This window comes from Asparagus officinalis, chromosome 8 (assembly GCF_001876935.1).
Source record: "Asparagus officinalis chromosome 8, Aspof.V1, whole genome shotgun sequence".
Taxonomy (NCBI): Eukaryota; Viridiplantae; Streptophyta; class Magnoliopsida; order Asparagales; family Asparagaceae; genus Asparagus; species Asparagus officinalis.
The window spans coordinates 79,748,791-79,759,320 of record NC_033801.1 but is presented as its reverse complement, the minus strand read 5'-3'; the positions used below and the strand labels follow the sequence as shown (position 1 = coordinate 79,759,320).

The 10,530-nt window shown below is 32.5% G+C and overlaps 1 pseudogene; it reads right to left on the bottom strand.

Annotated features, from left to right (window-relative positions):
* The window catches only part of LOC109821423, a 15,755-nt pseudogene continuing 5,587 nt past the window's right edge, over positions 363-10,530 (bottom strand).

Sequence of the window (10,530 nt, the reverse complement as noted above, 5' to 3'; positions counted from 1 at the left end):
AATGCAATGGAGATATGCAAAATAGTAATAAAAAAACACAAATTTAGCTAATTTCGGCGATGATAGCTATATTTTTGCTAAGTTTTCAAATTCATTACCGATCATAACTTGCAAGACTTTCAACAAAATAAAAATGAAGAAAACTCTACAAACATATCATGTATCTTACAAAAAAGCATCTAAATAATACATTACCATTGCATATTTCACAGATATTCAGGTTGGAAAACACTTGAGGCTTGTTTCATATTTCACACATATTCAAAGTGAGAATAAGTTGACTTCAAAGCATGGAAAACACTTGAGGCTTGTTTCATATTTCACACATATTCAAAGTGAGAATAAGTTGACTTCAAAGCAAATAAGTAACAATTCCATTATCTTCTCAAATGCAGGTACAACTAACAATTACATAGTTAATTTGGTCTTGTATATACCAAGAGAAATATTAATAAGAAAAAATACAAAGAGTTGCAAACTGAATAGCATGTGAGAAGAGAAGTATCCTCGATGTAAAGAAATTGCAACTGAGAATTCAGAAGTGCCATCACTATATGATAAACCCTATCCACAGCAACAAAAGAGTAATTCATATGCCATCACTATATGAGCCCAAAACCTGCAAAGAAAATGAGCAGATCAATATATTTTTTTAATCAAGCTAACAAGTTAACAAATTAAACCAAAATGTAGATGACAAATTAAACTTTTAGAGCACGTAAACTTCTTCAATCTTTTTTCATTGCAGTTATACTATGATCTCAGAGCCACAATCATCAATCTACATGGATTATATACAGAACAATCATCAATCTACATTAGGAGAATATATCTCAGATTCTTCAATCTACATGAATTTAGTTCTATAAGGAAGTCCTAGCACAACCCATCACTAAATGGTAACTCTGTAGCTCCTAGCCCAAATGCTCCATGCCCAGAAGAACTGACACGATGCAATCTGGCCAGAATCAAAATAAATTCCATTGGCATGAAACTATCAATCACATAGCCACCTGAATGTTCAATCAGATGTAATATGCACTGCTAACAAGACTGATCTGGTGGCTCAAAGGGAAGTCAATTTCCTACTGCGGTATCTTAAAAACCTAATAGAGCTGCTCAAAAACATTTTGCCAAGAACTAACTGAAACTAGGAGGTAAGGCTACACGGATACGCATCAATCACCATCTAATAAATATCCGAACAAAGGAGGCGAGTAGGCAAAGTGTATATATCTTGAAGAAAATGAACAAACTTTTGAAACTAATTCTAGTCTGATTTCTGATTAACATCAATCTTCGTTACAACAAAATTTCAACACATAAACACTACAAAAAGAAAATGAAAAAAGAACATCAACAACCAAACACGCAAGGGCTTGTTTTGAGTGAGTGACTTCCTTATAGAACTAAATTCATGTAGATGCATATGTGACTTATTTAATACATCAAGCTTATCTACAATATAGGAGTAATCAAGTATACAGTAAATAAAAAGGCATAATCAAATATACAGTAAATAAAAAGAACTAAATTCTCAATAAAATGAAAAAATGTACCTTTGAGATGAGACAATCAATCCTTGCTTGAATTAGCTAAGAATCCATCAAAATCACCAAACCCTAATGCATTCATAATGAAATCATCAAAAAATTAGAAATATTCGGTCAAAAATATTGTTCAAATAACATCGAGATGAAGAAATCCAAGAGAGAACTTCCTCAAATGGGTTCAAAGATTTGGGGGTTCTTATTATCCAACTAGAAACTACTCCTTAATAATAAAGAGAATAAAATCTCTTTTTTCATCATCAGGAAGTGACTTCAACAAATAAAACTTTTCCGGAATCATTAACGTCTTGTTTTACATGGTATTGCTCACACCTTGTTTCCACATCGTGTGAAACTTCAATATAATTTTTTACACCACAATGCTCAGGAATCATTCAACTCCAGTTATCTATTGTCATTGATATTATTTAAAACAGAATGCACTCTGAATCACTAATGCCTTAATCGGCAAAATCCCATGTTTTCGCTAATGTTTCATATTTATTCTTGCACCTGGTGGAAATTCTTCCCTCATCTTTAGTTCTGTTCATTTTAAGGAAGCTACCCCCTAAGCGCGACATCACACAGTATCATCCAATTCATTGATTCAACAATAACAAAGCTGATGTGGTCCTCTTTCTTCTAAATGTATAATGATATCCCATGCTTGATGTTACATATATTACAAGGAAAACCTGAATGCAAAATGATATCGGGTTGTTCTACCAGACGCTGTAGATGCGGAAAAGTTGTGTATAATATTTTCCTCTGATAACAACACTAATCATGTTTACGGTCTGTGCTGTAGATGCGGAAAAGTTGTGTATAATATTTTCCTCTGATAACAACACTAATCATGTTTACGGTCTGTAAAATATCTTCTAATTGGATAATAATGTTATTTTCCTCTGATAACAACACTAATCATGTTTACGGTCTGTAAAATATCTTCTAATTGGATAATAATGTTAGAGCAGTTGTTTACGGTATATTTATAGCGTACGGTATATTTATAGTGTACGTAAATACGAAAGATTTGTGATGAACCTGCGCCTGGATTAAATTCAAGCATGCATACTGACAATCATGAGCAAATACTGTGGAGGATTTAGGGAAAGTTTGATGACCTACATACCTATCAGCCAGCAACAGAGGAGGATTCCTGCAATGGCATGTAGCATGAGATTGGATATCGAGATAAGATGTTAGGGGATCATGAAAACTTTAGGACTTATAAACCTGCTATCTACTGGAAACTAACAGTCTTTGATTTTGGCTTGAATGTTAGGTAGAGCCTACTGGTCCTTTTGCAGGTCTAATATTGTAGTTGTGAAATGTTACATATTTTTTTCTCAGGTGATTGGAGGTGGGCATAACATTGTAAAACCATCAATCAGATATTTAACCACGATTATGACAAATGAAGTGCTACCGTGTAACACTTCATTATGTAATGTACTAGTTATACAATAATTTAATGAAATTTACAGAATCTGAACTTTACAATATATAAACAATGCTCTTCATAGACTTATGTATGTACATTGTTCAAATTGCAAGCCGTGAATCTATGCACAAGGAAAGGATGACACTTTGAAAAGTTCAAAATTAAGTTTAACCATACTGCACATTGCTATGTCAAATCTCCATATCGATCTACACTCATTTGGTGGAAAGTGGTGGCAGGCCTAATCTCACTAAAGTTCACCGGGTTTTAGCGAACTTAAAAATAAAGATTACAAACGTGGTAAAAAGAAGGAATTCGTTTATCCATTCACAATAAACACAAGCTTGGGAGAGCGTACCAACCATTATCCTCAGCAACCCAAATCTCATATCCATACTCCAATCATTCATTGTTCTCAAAGGCATTCTATTCCCTGCATTTAAAAAAAAACAGAAACAAACAAATAATAAAATGAAACAAAACCTTATCCTTTATAAAGAGTATGAGATCTGGTCACCGCCCCCGTCCAATGTGGCGATGCGGCGGCGTCCTCCCGTGAGCTGTCTCAGATGGGTGAGATATATTATTTAATTACCGCGGAAAGCGTAGATTCCACTCTTGAAGGGGGGAGAGGAGAAAGGGGGAGACCGAAACCCTAGATCAGATCTAGGGTTTCGACGAGAGAGGAGAAGGTGAGAGAGGAGAGATACCAAGGGGAGAGAGGAGAGATACCTGCGTTGAGAGAGATTCGAGATCGCGAAACGAGAGAGAAGAGGAGTCAAGATCGGGACTGAGATATAGGAGAGAGGAGGAGGAGTCGGGATCTATGGATTTGTCAAATACGAAGGGGTTGGTTGGGATTTCAAATACGTGCATTTGGGCTTTCAAAATCTCATCTTTAAAATAATTGGATTTGAAATCTCAGTCCAATTTAAGGTCCAAACTAAAGATTTGGATTTGAAATACCCTGGATTTTAAATCCAGGATTCAAATCCAAGTTCCCAAACGCAGCCTTATAATATTTGAGACAGATTGTGGATAGTAATGACTAAGCTTAATCAGATAATGGGATAACAAATAATTTCTCTTGGACCCAAAATAGGGGACCAATCTATGGGACAGCTGAGGTGGAAAATGGGGTGGACAAAACTTTTCCATATTTATCATACTTTTTGGTATTCCAATACTGTTAAATGAAAAAGGCAAATAAGGGTGTTTTCGGAGTTTTAGGTTTAGACCCTTTCTTCTTCCTCCTTACATGTTCCTCTTTTTTCAACTTAGTCCGCTTCATCTCTTGGCTTTGCTAACGGAAAGAAAGAAATAACTAAATAAATAAGTAAAATTGGATGTTCTTAAAGGATTCCAGCAAACAGGGTCAAAGTAGAAACAACTGAATATTTTTCGATCTTATTACTGTTTTAGTTCATTTATACATGTATCCATTAGTTCATATCCTGATGGGTAAAATTAAAATCCATTCAACTGAATATTTCAGATCTTATTGCTGTTTTAGATATTATTTCAATTGCCTATGGTCAATTTTTTCCCGTGGTGAAACAATTGAGAAAGAGGCGAAAAAAGATGGGTTACAACAGAAAAAAAAATAAAATCTTTATATCAAAAGGAGGCGAGGTGTACAACAGAAAGGGTATGCAGTATGGTTGGGTTGTGAATATGAGAAGAAAAATCCATCTTTAGATCAAGAAGAGATCAAATCGAATATAAAAGATGGGTTCAATTTTTTCTTAGTTCTGAAATAGATGAAGAAGATTGTTATGGATAAAAATGCCCCTTGCTTTCTATTAATTAGATCATTAATAAAAGGACAGCTCATAGACATGTCAGCATGCCAACTCGTTAGTCCATCGATCTGTCCCAATTTTGGTCCTAGCAGCACTCTAGGATAACGTCAACCTAAAAGACTATGATATATTATACACACATCAGTATGATATTAAATGAACCTAAAAAAGGAAATGAAGGTATGTGACTATACACAAGCCAACTAAAAGGAGCAATATTGAGAGAGAAATTATTATAAAGATAGAATAAACAAACTATAATGGCAAAAAAACAATAAAATAAAATGCAACCCACATATTATTTATTCAGCTACCGATATCAAGATTGAAATATTCTCAAATAGCGTATGTCACCAAATAATATTGGGCTGGAATCATAGAGCTAAAACACTAAAAAAAAGAAATGAGGGCAAAATAATTGTAGTTTATGCATCAGTTCATTTTCTTGAAGAACGGGAGAAGAAAAAGGTGCGGATAACAAAAATAAGAAATTAAGACTGGAAAACAATTTCCTTTTATGTGGAGAGAGGAAAAAAGAAAATCAAGAAAAAACAAATGAAACAGCTCTAGGTTAATCTGATATACATCCCTCAGCCTACTGTACAAGGAAAAAACTGTGATGCAATCACTCAGCTCTTTTCCCTTTTTTTTAATCAGAACATAAAAAGAAAAGAAGACGAAATCAGGAAAAGGAGAGAACAGAAATCATATAAGTGGAGAAAATAGGCTAAATCATCAGTAGTATCTCTCATACTATTTCACTATAAATATCGAACTGAATATTCTCTGAATAGTGTATATAGCCAAATAAATATTGACCACAAGCCACAATACCCAAGTCTGCAAGTAAAATCTGGGTGAAGCAAAGTGAGATTTACTTTCTTTAGGAAAGGAAAAGAAAAGTCAATATGGAGAAACTAAAATAGGAACAATATGAAAATAGAGCAAATAAAAATAAAAATTAAGTGAAAATTCAGTTGGAAGAAGAGGAAAGGCTAAAGAAGTATTAGCTTCTCATATATTTTACTATCATTTAGGAAAGGAAAAGAATAGTCAATATGGAGAAACTAAAATAGGAACAAATTCTGTGAAAATAGAGAAATTCAAAATAAAAATTAAGTGAAAATTCAGTTGGAAGAAGTATTAGCTTCTCATATTATTTTACTATCAACATTCAACTATGAATTATGAACTCTCAGTTTAGAATAAAATACTGGCAGCAATCAAACTTCAAGGCAACAAAAGAGACAACACAACTATAATTCATTTTTCCTAGAGACGAGGAAAAAAGAAAATAAAGCCATGTAAGGGAAGAGAAACTAATTGGAAGAATAAAAAAAAGGTTTAGAATTGAAAAATGCAAAAGTACCCAAAAAAAAGTAGCTCTAAGATTTCTCATCACAATCATAACTCAAAGTTCTCAGAATAGCATATACTGCCAAATACTATCGGCTATTATCGTCAAGAATAAATATTATGACTTAGTTTTCCTAAAAGTAAAAAAATAAAGTCATGTCATGGAAAGTTAAAAAAAATGTAGCTCTCAGATTTTTCTTGTTTAGCATCAGAACTTGAAGTTCTCAGAATAGCGTATATTGCCAAATGTTATTGGCCACAATCATCGAGCCTACAAATTATGATTCAGAAGAATGTCGAAAAGGTAACCACAGAAATTTCTTGGTTAGCATTATAACTTCAAGTTCTCAGAAAAGCATATATTGCCAAATATTATTGGCTACAGCCATCGAGCATAAAAGTAATGAGTTTACGCAAGAGAAAGTCAAAAATAAAGCCATGTCATGGAAAGTAAATAAATAATGTAGCTCTCAGATTTTTCTTCTCTCAGAATAGCGTATATTGCCAAATGTTATTGGCCATAATTATCGAGCATACAAACTATCATTCAATGAATTTTCGAAAATAAAGTAATGCCATGAAAGAGAAACAAATAGGGAGAAAAATAAATAAACTTTAAATGCAACATTAATAAAAGGCAACAGTACTCAAAAAAAGGGTAGCGGTCAGATTTTTCTTGTAAAGCACCAGAGATTCAAGTTCTCAAAATAGCATATATTGCCAAATATTATTGGCTATAATTATCAAGCATAAAAATTATGATTCAGTTTACGTATATGAAATTAAAAAACAAAACCATGTCATGGACGGTAAATAAAAAAAGTGGCTCTCAGATATTTGTTGTTTAGCATCAGAACTTAAAGTTCTCAGAATAGCGTATATTGCCAAATGTTACTGGCCACAATCATCGAGCATGCAAATTATGATTGAGATGATATCGAAAACAAAGCAATGTCATGGAAGAGAAACTAATAGGAGGAAAAAAAATAAATAGACTTTAAGTGTAACAGTTGAAAAAGGCATAAGTCCAAAAAAGGTAGCGGTCAGATTTTGCTTGTATAGCACCAGAAATTCAAGTTCTCGGAATAGCATATTGCCAATTCTTATTGGCTACAATCATTGAGGATAAAAACCATTGTTCAATTTACCTAAAAAAATAAAAAATAAAAGCGTGTTTTCGGAGTTTTAAGTTTAATTTACCTCAATAAAGCCTATCCTAAGAATAGCATATTTATCATACTTTTTGGTAGTCCAATACTGTTAAATGAAAAAGGCAATAAAGTGTGTTTTCGGAGTTTTAAGTTTAGACCCTTTCTTCTTCCTCCTTACCTGTTCCACTTTTTTCAACTAAATCCGCTTCATCTCTTGGCTTTGCTAACAGAAAGAAAGAAAGAAAGAAATAAGTAAAATTGGATGTTCTTTAAGGATTCCAGCAAACAGGGTCAAATTAGAGACAACTGAATCTTTTTGGATCTTACTGTTTTAGTTAATTTATACATGTATCCATTAGTTCATATCCGGATGGGTAAAATTAAAATCCATTCAACTGAATATTTCAGATCTTATTACCGTTTTAGATCTTATTTCAATTGCCTGTGGTTAATTTTTGTCCGTGGTGAAACAATTGAGAAAGAGGCAAAAAAATATAGGTTAAAACAGAACAAAAAAATCTTTATATCAAAAGGAGGCGAGGGTACAATAGAAGGGTATGCGGAATGGTTGGATTGTGAATATGAGAAGAAAATCCATCTTTAGATCAAGAAGAGATCAAAAAAAGCCTATCCCAAGAATAGCATATTTAGTCCATCGATTTGTCCCAATTTTGGGTCCTCCTAGCAGCACTCATATTGAGACAGAAGTTATTATAAAGAGAGAATAAACAAACTAAAATGGCAAAAAAAACAATAAAATAAAAATAAAATGCAACCCACATATTATTATCCAGCTATCGATATCAAGAATGAAATATTCTCAAATAGCGTATATCACCAAATAATATTGGGCTGGGATCATAGAGCTAAAACACTAAAAAAGTGAAATCTGAGGACAAAATAATTGTAGTTTATGCATCAGTTCATTTCCTTGAAGAACGGGAGAAGAAAAAGGTGCTGATAACAAAAAAAAAGAAATTAAGACTGGAAAACAATTTCCTTTTATGTGGAGAGAGGAAAAAAGAAAATCAAGAAAAACAAATGAAACAGCTCTAGGTTAATCTGATATACATCCCTCAGCCTACTGTACAAGGAAAATACTGTGATGCAATCACTCAGTTCTTTTCCCTTTTTTTAATCAGAACATAAATACACATGCATAAAAAGAAAGAAGACGACGAAATCAGGAAAAGGAGAGAAAATCATGTAAATGGAGAAAATAGGCTAAATCATCAGTAGTATCTCTCATACTATTTCACTATAAATATTGAACTGAATATTCTCTGAATAGTGTATATAGCCAAATAAATATTGACCACAATCCACAATACCCAAGTTTGCAAGTGAAATCTGGGTGAAGCAAAGTGAGATTTACTTTCTTTTAGGAAAGGAAAAGAAAAGTCAATATGGAGAAACTAAAATAGGAACAAATTCTGTGAAAATAGACCAAATGAAAATAAAAATTTAGTGAAAATTCAGTTGGAAGAAGAGGAAAGGCTAAAGAAGTATTAGCTTCTCATATAATTTTACTATCATTTAGGAAAGGAAAAGAAAAGTCAATATGGAGAAACTAAAATAGGAACAAATTCTATGAAAATAGAGAAAATAAAAATAAAAATTAAGTGAAAATTCAGTTGGAAGAAGTATTAGCTTCTCATGTTATTTTACTATCAACATTCAACAATGAATTATGAACTCTCAGTTTAGAATAAAATACTGGCAGCAACCAAACTTCAAGGCAACAAAAGAGACAACACAACTATAATTCAGTTTTCCTAGAGAAGAGGAAAGTAGACATGTAATGGAAGAGAAACTAATTGGAAGAAAAAAAATAGGTTTAGAATTTAAAAAGGCAAAAGTACCCAAAAAAAAGTAGCTCTAAGATCTCAAATCACAATCAGAACTCAAAGTTCTCAGAATAGCATATACTGCCAAATATTATCGGCTATAATCATCAGGAATAAATATTATGACTTAGTTTTCCTAAAAGTAAAAAATAAACTCATGTCATGGAAAGTGAAAAAAAATGTAGCTCTCAGATTTTGCTTGTTTAGCATCAGAACTTGAAGTTCTCAGAATAGCGTATATTGCCAAATGTTATTGGCCACAATCATCGAGCATACAAATTATGATTCAGAAGAATGTGAAAAGGTAACCACAGAAATTTCTTGGTTAGCATTATAACTTCAAGTTGTCAGAAAAGCATATATTGCCAAATATTATTGGCTACAGCCATCGAGCATAAAAGTAATGAGTTTACGCAAGAGAAAGTCAAAAATAAAGCCATGTCATGGAAAGTAAATAAATAATGTAGCTCTCAGATTTTTCTTGTTTAGCATCAGAACTTAAAGCTCTCAGAATAGCATATATTGCCAAATGTTATTGGCTACAATAATCCAGCATACAAACTATCATTCAATGAATATCGAAAATAAAGTAATGCCATGAAAGAGAAACTAATAGGGAGAAAAATAAATAAACTTTAAGTGCAACAATAATAAAAGGCAAAAGTACTCAAAAAAAGGGTAGCGGTCAAATTTTTCTTGTATAGCATCAGAAATTCAAGTTCTCAAAATAGCATATACTGCCAAATACTATTGGCTACAATTATCAAGCATAAAAATCATGATTCAGTTTACGTAAATGAAATTAAAAAACAAAACCATGTCATAGACAGTAAACAAAAAATGTGGCTCTCAGATATTTGTTGTTTAGCATCAGAACTTAAAGTTCTCAGAATAGCGTATATAGCCAAATGTTATTGACCACAATCATCGAGCATGCAAATTATGATTGAGATGATATCAAAAACAAAGCAATGTCATGGAAGAGAAACTAATAGGAGGAAAAAAATTAATAGACTTTAAGTGTAACAGTTAAAAAAAGGCAAAAGTCCAAAAATAGGTAGCGGTCAGATTTTTCTTGTATAGCACCAGAAATTCAAGTTCTCAGAATAGCATATTGCCAATTATTATTGGCTACAATCATTGAACATAAAAAACCATTGTTCAATTTACCTAAAAATAATAATAATTACAACCATATCATGGACAGTAAAAAAGAAATGTAGCTCTCAGATATTTCTTGTTAAGCATCAGAACTTAAAGTTCTCAGAATAGCGTATATTGCCAAATGTTATTGGCCACAATCATCGAGCATACAAAATTATGATTCAGATGAATATAAAAAATAAAACAATGTCTTGAAAGAAAAACTAATAGGAG